At 37.5% G+C, this 13,494-nt stretch overlaps 1 long non-coding RNA gene across 3 annotated transcripts in view; it reads right to left on the reverse strand.

The window, feature by feature from the left end:
* Positions 1 to 13,494, reverse strand: part of LOC112134302 (uncharacterized) — an 85,918-nt gene that overhangs the window by 17,611 nt on the left and 54,813 nt on the right. For all 3 annotated transcript variants that reach the window (XR_010140891.1, XR_010140890.1, XR_008527141.1), the window contains one exon: positions 10,880 to 10,989. This is a non-coding gene — a long non-coding RNA (uncharacterized LOC112134302). The remainder of the gene's footprint in view (positions 1 to 10,879; positions 10,990 to 13,494) is intronic.

Here is a 13,494-nt window from a genome sequence, read left to right on the forward strand (position 1 = left end):
TTTTGTCCATTCGACCTAGAAGTTTTCTGTTTGTATAATTTAAGTAGAAATGCAGTAGGCTTCCTATCAATTTCACTTCTAGGAACACCATGATTAATTAGCCAATGCCAGAGCTCTACATGAGTCAGACTATTCTGATTGCTGCTTTACCTCTGCTGTCCATTATGGTAGCTACACCCACCTTGCCTTTGACAGTTGAATGCTGCCACTTGGCCCCTGCCACATCAGGATTTGATGATTCCCATTGTATGTAAATTTTGTAGTTGAGTGACTGCAGTTCCCACTGTTAGATCTGACATACAGCAATTACAGGGCTCTTCAAAGATGCAGATGCTGCCCTCATGAATCTATTTTGCAAGCCATTGTTCAGGGATATATATTCTGGACCCTCTCGGCTGGGATGAGTAGGTATAAAGTGAATAATCCACTCCACCATCCCAATCTCCCTAAGCCTTTGGATCCTTTCCTCTACATTAAACCAAGGGAGATCAGGCATTTCCAGCTCCCTCATAGTGGGCCATCTTTTAATCCATATTTCAGCTAACCAAGCAAATAAATTATTAGAACCTTTTTTAACTCTCTGAGCTGCAACATTAAATGCAGAGTCCCTACTTGGTGGGCCCAAATCAATAAAATCAGCCTGATCCAACTCGGTGACCAAGCTGAGAATCAAATCAAGAACTCAACTCCTTTTACAATCGCTGCAAAAAAATAAAATAGTTAGGAATATACCTAACCAAGGAGGTGAAATAGCTCTACAAAGAAAACTACAAAACACTGCTGAAAGGAATCACAGACAACACAAACAAATGGGAACACATCCCATGATCATGGATGGGTAGAAGCAATATTGTGAAAATGACCATACTGCCAAAAGCAATTTACAAATTAAATGCAATTCCCATCAAAATGCCATCATCATTATTCAAAGAACTGGAAAAAACAACCCTAAAATGCATGTGGAACCAAAAAGGAACCCACATAGCCAAAGCAAGACTAAGCAAAAAGAACAAATCTGGAGGCACCACATTACCCGGCTTCAAACTATACTATAAGGCCATAATCGTCAAAACGGCATGATACTGGTATAAAAATAGGCATATAGACCAATGGAACAAAATAGAAAACCCAGAAATAAAGCCAAATACTTATAGCCAACTGATTTTCAACAAAGCAAACAAAAACATAAAGTGGAGAAATGACACCCTCTTCAACAAATGGTGCTGGGATAATTGGCAAGCCACATGTAGAAGAATGAAACTGGATCCTCATCTATCACCTTATACAAAAATCAACTAAAGATTGATCAAAGACTTAAATCTAAGACCTGAAACCATAAAAATTCTAGAAGATGACATCAGAAAAACTCTTCTAGATATTGGCTTAGGCAAAGACTTCATGACCAAGAACCCAAAAGCAAATGCAACAAAAATAAAGATAAATAGATGGGACTTACTTAAACTAAAAAGTTTCTGCACAGCAAAAGAAATAAATCAGCAGAGCAAACAGACAACCCATAGATTGGGAGAAAACCGTCTCAAGCTATACTTCCAAGAATAGGCTAATATCCAAAATCTACAAAGAACTCAAATCAGCAAGAAAAAAAAAAAAAACAATTTCATCAAAAAGTAGGCTAAGGACATGAATAGACAATTCTCAAAAGAAGATATACAAATGGCCAACAAACATGAAAAAATGCTCAACATCAGTAATTATCAGGGAAATGCAAAGTAAAACCACAATGCAATACCACCTTACTCCTACAAGAATGGGCATAATCAAAAAATAATAGATGTTGGCATGGATGTGGTGAAATGGGAACACTTTCACGCTGTTGGTGGGAATGTAAACTAGTACAACCACTGTGGAAAACAGTGTGGATATTCCTTAAAGAACTAAAAGTAGATCTACCATTTGATCCAGCAATCCCACTACTGGGTATCCACCCAGAGGAAAAGAAGTCATTACAGGATAAAGATACTTACACACACATGTTTATAGCAGCACAATTCACAATTGCAAGAATACAGAACCAGCCCAAATGCCCATCAATCAATGACTGGACAAAGAAAATGTGGTATATATATTATGTAATATTACTCAGCCATAAAAAGGAATGAAATAATAGTATTTGCAGCAACCTGGATGGAATTGGAGGCCATTATTCTAAGTGAAGTAACTTAGGAGTGAAAAACCAAACATCATTATGTTCTCACTCATAAGCGGGAGCTAAGATATGAAGATGTAAAGGCATAAGAATGATACACTGGACTTTGGGGACTCAGGAGAAAGGGTAGGAGGGGGTGAGGGATAAAAGACTACACATTAAGTACAGTGTGCACTGCTCAGGTGGTGGGTCCACCAAAATCTCAGAAATCACTACTAAGGAACTTATTCATGGGCCAGGCACAGTGGTTCATGCCTGTAATCCCAGCACGTTGGGAGGCCAAGGTGGGTGGATCACTTGAGGTCAGGAGTTTGAGACCAGCCTGGCCACCATGGCAATATCCCATCTCTACTAAAAATACAAAACCTAGCTGGGTGTGGTGGTGCAGGCCTGTAGTCCCAGCTATTCAGGAGGCTGAGGCACGAGAATTGCTTTACCTGGGAGGCAGATCACCAACATCGCTCCACTGCACTCCAGCAGGGGCTACAGAGTGAGACTCTGTTTCAAAAAAAAAAAAAAAAAAAAGAACTTATTCATGTAACCAAACACCACCTGTCCCCCATAAACCTATTGAAATTTTTAAAAAGTTAAATATAGATTTACTGAGCATGACAACGCATAATTAACTTTTCCTCTACTCTCTCTTTATACATGTAAAATGTAGATGTACTGAAGCTAATGAGAACCTCACTGCCTAAATTCCCTTCTTTTTTTCCCCTCCTGCTTGCTCCTTTCCCTTTACATATTGCAGTTCCCAAAATCTCCTTTGGAAAAAGCATAGGTCACAGGTGCTCCTGTGATTTGCGTTTTTTCCCAAGCATGTCCTCTCAACCTTGGCTAAAGAAACGTCTAATCAATTAAGACCTGCCTCAGTCACTTTCCCGTTTGCAGAATTTATACATTTACGAAGTTTCCTGTTGAAGGAAAATAGACTTTTGACTTTGTCTTGGATTAACCAATGATCAAATAACAGTAATTTCATTAAGTTCTAGGAATTTATTTTTAAAGATTGTATCAGTTTCAGTACCATCACATCAACACATCAACTGTGGGTGTGTGTGGGTGTGAGTGTGTGTGTGTGTCTGTGTCTGTGTATGTGTTTGGGCCCTGGAGAGAGATTGGGTGAGGAAATCTACAAGTTAGCAGAAAGAGAAACTCTTGAGGGAGAAAAGAAATAACTCAAATGCCATTTTGCAGGTTTCCAAAATTAAAACAAAAAAAAGAACTTCTGTTATGGGCCAAGTTTTGTGAGTTTTGTTGTTGCTTATTTTTGTGTGGTGTTTTGCACCCCCCACCCTCCAAAGAATTTCCATATTCTATCTTTTCCCTTAGAATACAAAACAAAACCTACCAGCGGAGAGTTCCTGAGAGGAAGCCAAAGGGCCCATGACTCTGATAGCAAAGACTCCTAGGAAAGCCTCTGAAGCTCTAGGAAGGAGAGGCGCTGACTCAGTCAAAGCCAGCCAGGGTAGATCTGATTTACAAGCTGAGCTGTCTCAGCTGAACCAACAATCTAAAGTTGCTTGGTGGTTATGTTAGTGCTGCAGCTGTGGCATTGTTGTTAATGAATCAGGATACTGCTTAAGTTACTATCAGACCAAGAGGCTTTTTTCATTCAAAATGTCTCTGTAAGCTCCTGAAGAAGTCTATTCAATGATGATTTGATAAAGATCACTTTTGCTTTGAGGTTTTTTCTTTTTTGTTTTCTTCTTAAGTAAATAAAAATGTGTTTAATGTAGCTTTGTTTCCTAAAGGATTCATTAATTACCTTATTATGTTCTATTTCTTCTAGCTATGTTTGTTGAAAAATCAGTGTTATATATTCATGGATAAGCAAAAATTCTATCTGTACTCATGGAGATTTTTAATTATTTAAGCCAACTTTGTTATGACTGCTTTAATGTCTTTAAATTCATTCTATTTCCTATTCCAAGAAGGGTATTTATTAGAATTGTCAAACTTTATTCTTCTACTATGTCTGATTACTATTTAAAACCCAAAGTAGAATTCTAAGAAACTAGAGAAAAAAGAGAAATTCCTATTTAATAAAAGGGAAAATAATTTACCAATTATCCTATCAAAACAAAAGAGAAAAGATGAATAAATTGATGATTTTTGAAGAAATGCACACTTTACTTGCAACTAAACAATTGCTAATCAAAATAATTTTCAGGTGCCATGACATAGTTATTAAACTAGAAAAAAGGAAATAAAATGTTATAACCAATGCTGGTAAAGTTGGAGGGAATGAGAATGGTTGAGCGTTTTGTAAATCGTTCACTCTCTGGAGAGCAACCTGGCATGTGTGACAAGACCTACAAAATTAAGGGCAAAAGCTTTTTTTTATTTTTTAGTAATCACCACCATATGCCCAGCAGTGAACACGATTTCTGACATAAATTAAGAAATAAATAATAATTGATAAAAGAATAATGAATAAAATGGTTCATGCCCACTGACTTGTTAATTTCACTTTGAGGAAAATTAACAAAAATTAACCCCAAAATTAAGACTTTTCACCACTATTCATAGCAGGAAAAAAACTGGACACATTCACAGGTTTGATAATAGAGGAATACTTGAGCTTGATTAAATGTTTCATGTAGCATAGCATATAAGCCATGCTTAAACAACATAATGTGTGTAAGTTAATATTAAGTATCTTGCAGGGCACAGTGGCCCATGCCTGTAATCTCAGCACCTTGGAAGGCTGAGACAGGAGGATCACTTGAGGCCAGGAGTTCTACACTAGCCTGGACAACATAGCAAGACCTCATCCCTGCAAAAAATAAAACAAACAAAGTTTAACCAGTCATGTTAGCATACACCTCTCATCCCAGCTACTCAGGATGCTAAGATGCTGAGGTGGGAGGATCACTTGAGCCCAAGAGTACAGCATAGAAACATTCATATACAAAATAGAAAACTCCTGATCATTGAGGACAACACAGAAGGAAGAAGTGAGGCATCTGCATGACTCACATTACCCTGCAGGTTATAAAGATTTCTTACCTTTGATTACATACCTCTGTATATAAAGTAATCTTAGAGATTTGAAAAGAAAATTTGCAACTGAAAAACTAAAATTGAACTGCTTATAAGCTATCATCCATAATCAGCTCATTATTTAATATATATTTTAAGACAACTCAGTTTTTAGTCTATATAAAGCAATGTCTTAGGTGCTGCAAGGAAAGCACTTATGGGGAAGTCACAATAAGGCTGCAAATACTTATTCCTCAAAGTAAACAGTGCCATATTTAAAGGGAATGCTAACATTTTTTAAACAATCAATGTATTGAATTGTAATAATGGAGCTGGAGGCCAATTTTCAATTGATTTGATGTTAAAATCCTTAATATTTAAATAAATTTAGATAGAATTTTTTGTTATTTTTGGCTTTAAGAAAATAAAAATGTCTGAGTCTAACAATAATGCAATACTAAATGGCATCATAATAGTTAGGTTTCTCATGGTTATTCTGCATATTTGAGTTCAGTCATTCAAAATTTTTTAAAAAAAGAATAGACGTAAATAGTTTTGTACATGTAGAATTATTAACAATGTAAACATTTCTTTACGTTTGATAGTTACTAACCTGTCAAAATTCCATAATAATATGCTAAATAATATTTTTCTCAGTTACTTCAAGTGGCCACACAACGATTTCTAAGCTCGTTAAGGCAGTTAAAATATTTTACTCTACCTCCTCAGTAAGTTAATGTAGACAACTTAATGAAGAATGAAAGTCTTCCGTTTATCTTTACTAACCTACAGCAGGTCTTAGGAAATTAGTTTATTTCCAGCCACAAGTGCTAATGCTTTACATTTTAGATAAATTGTCTCTTACAAACACACAAATAACAGGTTTAAGGTAAAGGAAGAAGAAAAGAAAAGGCATTTATAAAATTCAACTCCAAGGCCTTCAATATTCTGGAATTTTGTTATGTGCTTCAGAGGGAAGGTAATTTTTTCCTATCTTGAGTAGATCCAGAAAAAAGAGAAATTTCTGTTATTTTAGTGTATGACTCCTATTTGAGAAAAAATGACTATTTACTCTAAAATCACCCCAAATCTTAAAATTTATAAGGCTAGAGAAAACATGCTAAAAGTCAGAGGTGGGAGGAATTGAATCAGTCAGTACTCAACTGTGAATAACAGAAACCTTTCTAGCACCACTTTATCTAGGAATGGATTTAGTGCTAGGAGTTAGGTTCTTAAAAAATTGTTGAAAGGGCCTGAGGAGCAGGAATGACTTCCAAAACACAGCCACAGAATTGCCCTGCTAAGGAACATCTTACCACTGCTGTAACCAAGAAGTTGTGCCAAGCATCACACTACAACAGCCATAACCCAGGGACAAAAAGCTGCCACCAGGACCGCAGCCTCCTGAGCCCACCCCACCTGATAGGTCTGTACTAGCAAATGGATGTTATATTTCCAAATTTAAGTCTCCTGCAGGTGCTCCTGATTGGCAGAAACTAAACCACATGGGAATCTCCAGGTGCAAGGTTTTCTGGGAAATGAAATATTTAGCCTTCCAGCCTCTGCAGTACAGGAAGGCACTCTACAGAGAGACTGGAACAGATGCTGGCAGGGAAGTGGGCAGTTCCATCACTATGCTGAAGTTTTAAACATTCAGTTAGTCTTTCTTCAATGTTTAACAAATTTATAATAAAATATCATACCAGGGAATGCTGAGAGAATATTATTTTCAAAATCAGTTGCATATGTTTGAGAATAATATTCTCTCAACATTTCCCAGTATATATATATTAGTATATACATATGTCTATATATAAGTATATATGTATATATAGTATATATAAATAACAAAAATTCTATCTAAATATATTATATATTACATTATATATACATAATATTTTATATATATATGTCTCCAAACTTAGTTGTAGTCTTATGTTCCCTACAACTAACAGGTTTTTACTGTTTTTTAATAAGATTAAGAAAAACAGGGGGGTTGCTTCCAAGATGGCCGAATAGGGACAGCTCCAATCTGCAGCTCCCAGCGAGATCAACGCAGAAGACGGGTGATTTCTGTATTTCCAACTGAGGTACCTGGTTCATCTCACTGGGAATGGTTGGACAGTGGTTGCAGCCTACGGAAGGCGAACCAAAGCAGGGCAGGGTGTTGTCTCACCCAGGAAGCACAAGGGGTCAGGGGATTTCCCTTTCCTAGCAAAGGGAGGCCATGACAGACTGTACCTAGCAAAACAGTACACTCCTGACAAAATACTGCAATTTTCCCACAGTCTAAGCAACTGGCAGACCAGGAGATACCCTCCCATGCCCATGCCTGGCTTGGCGGGTCCCACGCCCATGGAGCCTTGCTCACTGCTAGCAGTGTGAGATCCACCTGGGACCATGGAGTTTGGCAGGGGGAGGGGCATCCACCATTGCTGAGGCTTGAGTAGCACACAGTGTAAACAAAGAGGCCAGGAAGCACGAACTGGGCAGAGCCCACCATATCTCAGCAAGGCCTACTGCCTCTATAGATTCCACCTCTGTGGGCAGGGCATAGTAGAACAAAAGGCAACAGACAGCTTCAGCAGACTTAAACGTCCCTGTCTAACAGCTCTGAAGAGAGCAGTGGTTCTTTCAGCACGGCGTTTGAGCTCCAAGAATGGACAGACTGCCTCCTCAAGCAGGTCCCTGACCCCCATGTAGCCTGACTGGGAGAAACCTCCCAGTAGTGGCCGACAGACACCTCAAACAGGTGGGTGGGTGCTCCTCTGGGACAAAGCCTCCAGAGGAAGGATTAGGCAGCAATATTTGCTGTTCTGCAGCCTCCACTGGTGATACCCAGGCAAACAGGGTCTGGAGTGGACCTCCAGCAAACTCCAATAGAACTGTAGCTGAGGGGTCTGACTGTTAGGAAAACTAACAAACAGAAAGGAATAGAATGAACGTCAACAAAAAGGACATCCACACCAAAACCCCATCTGTAAGTCACCAACATCAAAGAACAAAGGTAGATAAAACCACAAAGATAGGGCGGGTGCGGTGGCTCACGCCTATAATCCCAGCACTTTGGGAGGCCAAGGCTGGTGGATCATGAGGTCAGGAGATTGAGACCATCCTGGTTAACACGGTGAAATTCCGTCTTCACTAAAAATACAAAAAATTAGCCAGGCGTAGTGGCGGGTGCCTGTAGTCCCAGCTACCTGGGAGGCTGAGGCAGGAGAATGGTGTGAACCCAGGAGGTGGAGCTTGCAGTAAGCTGAGATCATGCCACTGCACTCCATCCTGGGTGACAGAGCGAGACTGTCTCAAAAAAAAAAAAAAAAAAACTAAACTAAATAAAATAAAATAAAGAAAACACCATGGTCTCAGCCCAAAATCTCCTTAAGCTGATAAGCAACTACAGCAAAGTCTCAGGATACAAAATCAATATGTAAAAATCACAAGCATTCCTATACACCAATAATAGACAGCCAAATCATGAGTTAACTCCCATTCACAATTACTACAAAGAGAATAAAATACCTAGGAATCCAACTTACAAGGGATGTGAAGGACTTCTTCAAGAACTACAAACCACTGCTCAACAAAATAAAAGAGAACACAAACAGAAGAACATTCCATGCTCATGGATAGGAAGAATCAGTATCGTGAAAGTGGCCATACTGCCCAAGGTAATTTATAGATTCAATGCCATCCCCATCAAGCTACCAATGACTGTCTTCACAGAATTGGAAAAGCTACTTTAATGTTCATATGGAACCAAAAAAGAGCCCGTACAGCCAAGACAATTCTAAGCAAAAAGAACAAAGCTGGAGGCATCATGCTACCTGACTACACTCTGTACTATAAGGCTACAGTAACCAAACAGCATGGTACTGGTACCAAAACAGAGATATATTCCAATGGAACAGAACAGAGGCCTCAGAAATAACACCACGCATCTACAACCATCTGATATTTGACAAACCTGACAAAAACAAGCAATGGGGAAAGGATGCCCTATTTAATAAATGATGCTGGGAAAACTGGCTAGCCATATGTAGAAAGCTGAAACTGGATCCCTTCCTTACACCTTATACAAAAATTAATTCAAGATGGATTAAAGACTTAAATGTAAGACCTAACACCATAAAAAACCTAGAAGAAAGCCTAGGCAATACCATTCAGGACACAGGCAAGCACAAACACTTCATGACTAAAACACCAAAAGCAATGGCAACAAAAACCAAAATTGACAAAAATGGGATCTAATTAAACTAAAGAGCTTCTGCACAGCAAAAGAAATTATCATTAGAGTGAACAGGCAACCTTCAGAATGGGAGAAAATCTTTGCAATCTACCCATCTGACAAAGAGCTAATATCCAGAATCTGCAAAGAACTTAAACAAATTTACAAGAAAAAAAAACAAACAACCCCATCAAAAAGTGGGCAAAGGATATGAACAGACACTTCACAAAAGAAGACATTTATGCAGCCAACAGACATATGAAAAAATGCTCATCATCACTGGTCATCAGAGAAATGCAAATCAAAACCACAATGAGATACTGTCTCATGACAGTTAGAATGGCGATCACTAAAAAGTCAGGAAACATCAGATGCTGGAGAGGATGTGGAGAAATAGGAACACTTTTACACTGTTGGTGGAAGTGTAAATTAGTTCCATTGTAGAAGACAGTGTGGCCATTCCTCAAGGATCCAGAACTAGAAATACCATTTGACCTAGCAATCCCATTACTGGGTATATACCCAAAGGATGATAAATCATGCTACTATAAAGACATATGCACACATATGTTTATTGCTGCACTATTCACAATAGTAAAGACTTGGAACCAACCCAAATGTCCATCAATGATAGACTGGATTAAGAAAATGTGGCACATATACACCATGGAATACTATGCAGCCATAAAAAAGGATGAGTTCATGTCCTTTGCAGGGACATGGATGAAGCTGGAAACCATCATTCTAAGCAAACTATCACAAGGACAGAAAATCAAACACCGCATGTTCTCTCTCATAGGTGGGAGTTGAACAACGAGAACACATAGACACAAGGTGAGGAACATCACACACTGGGGCTTGTTGGCGGGTGAGTGGCTGGGGGAGGGATAGCATTAGGAGAAATATCTAATGTAAATGATGAGATGATGGGTGCAGCAAACCAACATGGCACATATATACCTATGTAACAAATCTGCACATTGTGCACATGTACCCTAGAGCTTAAAGTATAATTAAAAAGAAAACATAAAAGAGAATTACAGAGTGGATAAAGAAATGTTATAATATGTATACATATATAAATCATAACAAAGGTATATATAAAATGAAAAAACAGAAATTCTGAGCAGGAAAAGATCACCAATTCCACTTCTTTAGCTTGTAGCTAAGTATAGTAGAGTGGCTGCAAGCTTGGGCGTTAGGTACAAACTCAGCCCCATCACATATTAGCTTTTGACTATGAGAAAGTTATTTCATCTCTTTTAGACTAAGACTCACTTCCTAGTCTCATTTTAAAAGGGGGGATATAGTGATACCATATTGTAGGTCTTTTATGAAGGATAAATAAGATGATAATATATTCTATGTCTACTATTTCTTTAATTAGAGGATGTACATTTATGATTTCTGAAATCTGGAATAATTTTTTTTTATTTTAACACTTTTAAAAAAGTGAATGCATCCATGCCTTAGAATAACTGTCACTGTCAGGCACTTACAGTATCTGTTGATCCAACTGTCACTTCAATTGAGGTGTTCATTTGTTTGTTTGTTGGGTTTATTTGTTGTACCATTGAATTTTTTCCGAAGATTGCATCTTGTGTACTTCCTAAAAATGATTTCAAAAATATTACACTACTATAAAGCTTGAGGGAAGAAAGTGATTATGTGAAAGTTATTTTAAAGCTAGGAGTTGTTGGTATGTCTACTTTATATGTGGTGAAAGCCTGTCACAAAGCATTGAACATCTATTTAAGCAAAAGCTTCCAGCTGACTTTCAAGGGATGTTTACTGTCCAAGAAGACACAGTTCCATTAAGGAAAAAATGAAACCACAAGTTAACTAAATGGCAATGCCAAGAAAGCGCAAGTGCTTTTTGATACGCCTTATTGCAATAGTAGAGGTGCTTTAAAAGTCATAATCCCAAAAACTGATATCACAGAGTTGTGGCTTTTTGGGGAGGAATTACTTTTGACTAGCTGTAGTCATGCCCAATACTCCAGTACTGGTCAAAAGTAATTCCCCCCCCAAAAATAATATTTAGGTTATTGATTGTTTGCATGACCTAGATATAAACTCTGGATGAAATGCACTGAAGGAAAAAAAACAGGTCTATTGTTGTAGCGTTTCTTTCTTTCTTTTTCTTCCTTTTTTCCTTGTTATTCCAAAAGCTGTTATTACATTAATGGTAAATTACTGGCTATTTGGCAGTCATAGCATGGGAGATAAACAGTTGCCGGTGATCAATCCACTCCAACATTCCTATTCTCCCAAGTCTTTGGACTCTTTTCTTTACATTTTGGCAAGAAATTTTGGCCATCAGCTTCATTCAATGTAGGCCACATAGGTTTCAATCGGCCAACCAGCAGACAGGTTAGACCACTTCCAGCTGCTCAAGACAGTACACGTAATTCATAGAAATAAATTCAGCTCTATTTAAATTGTGTTTCCCCTTCCTCTCCCCAGTCTAGGCACTCAGAATTCATATTTACGTATATTCTCAAGTCTCATAAATTTGTAAAATTTCATAAATGCAGGTGGGCATCATCCCATCTGTTGAGGGCCTGAACAGAACAAAAAGGCAGAGGAAAAGAAAAAATAAGATACATATATATATGATATATGTATAATATATATACATGCATATATGTGATATATATAAGATATATAAGATATTTATAAGATATATATATGAGATATATATATGTGTGTATATATATCTCATATATATATATCCTATTGGTTCTGTTTCTCTGGTGACTAATGTAAATGGCTTTCTCTGTTGCCTTATAATAATGGTGGTTATCAAGGAAATAATTAGAAGCCAAGACCCAAAGAAGCAGAATGATCTGACCCAGATGACACAGAGAGTTAATGGTAAACCCAAGCACGGTAGAGCTGGCAGATACGGATGTTGTCATTGCCCAGGCCCAGTGACAGAGGTGATTCTCCCAGCTAACAGTAAGGTAGACTGACCTCTCATCTTCAACCTCTAGTCTCCAACTGGAAAATGTTAGTTATACTTCTCCAACTTTTATTTTTATTGCTAAATCTTTTCACTCTCAAGCCTATTTCAATGTCAATTTATGACTGATTCAATGCAGTTTATTTTTATTTTTTTAAATACCTTGAGCACTCCATATAAGTTAGAAACTATGCTAGGCATAGGTAGCAAACAGGACAGACAAATCACTACTAACAAACAAGATTCCATCACATTGCAAATTGTTTCTAGACTTCAAACCCCTCCAGGTTTATTACATTGTTTTTTAGCAGAATTTTTTATTTTTTTTAAGTTTAGAAAGAAAAAAATCAAAAATTATGGTTTAGCCCTATATATAATTTTCATTTTTCCACCCCTCTGTATTTACTTACTAGTTGCTTACAGGTCAGAAAAAAATCATGCATCTTGGTTTACATTAAAAGGGACAATTTAGGGAATAAGTATTTATTAAAATCTCCCCAAATTTCAAATACAATTGATTCTTGTTATTCATGATAGTTATGTTCTATAAAGTCTCTACAAACACTGAATTCGCAAATGCTGAACCATTACTCTTAGGAGAAATAGATGGTTCAATTCCTGCAAGCCTCTGGTCACAACATTTTTTGTCAACCAATCAAAACATAACGTTGTCTTATGTGTGTTTCAGTATAAGGACACCTTTTAAAATACATATTGTTGACTTATTAACATAGAAATCATGGCCAACATGTCTGAACAAAGCTTATCTAACACATATTTCCTCCGTAAAACACATCACAGCCTTCTTGCACTTAGGAACACTAGGCGGCACTCCAGTTGTCTATGCTTGGGGATCATTCTAAATCACCAAAGAAAAACAAAAGAAAAACCGCAAAAAACATGACACTAAATACACCAAGTAAAAACACACGTTTATAGTAGGAAAGCTGAATCAAGAAGGCAGAGCATCACTTGCTTAAGCCTCAGCTGGGAACATGTGAATGGGCCAACCAAAATTTTCACCATTCTGTACATGTCTACGAATGACTACAAAAGTACCACAAGTATTGATTGGAGGAGGGGAGTTATAAATAAATTTTAGCAAGTAGGAAAATTATAAAAATTGAATCCATGAATATTGAAGGTCAG

This window comes from Pongo abelii, chromosome 6 (assembly GCF_028885655.2).
Source record: "Pongo abelii isolate AG06213 chromosome 6, NHGRI_mPonAbe1-v2.0_pri, whole genome shotgun sequence".
Lineage (NCBI taxonomy): Eukaryota > Metazoa > Chordata > Mammalia > Primates > Hominidae > Pongo > Pongo abelii.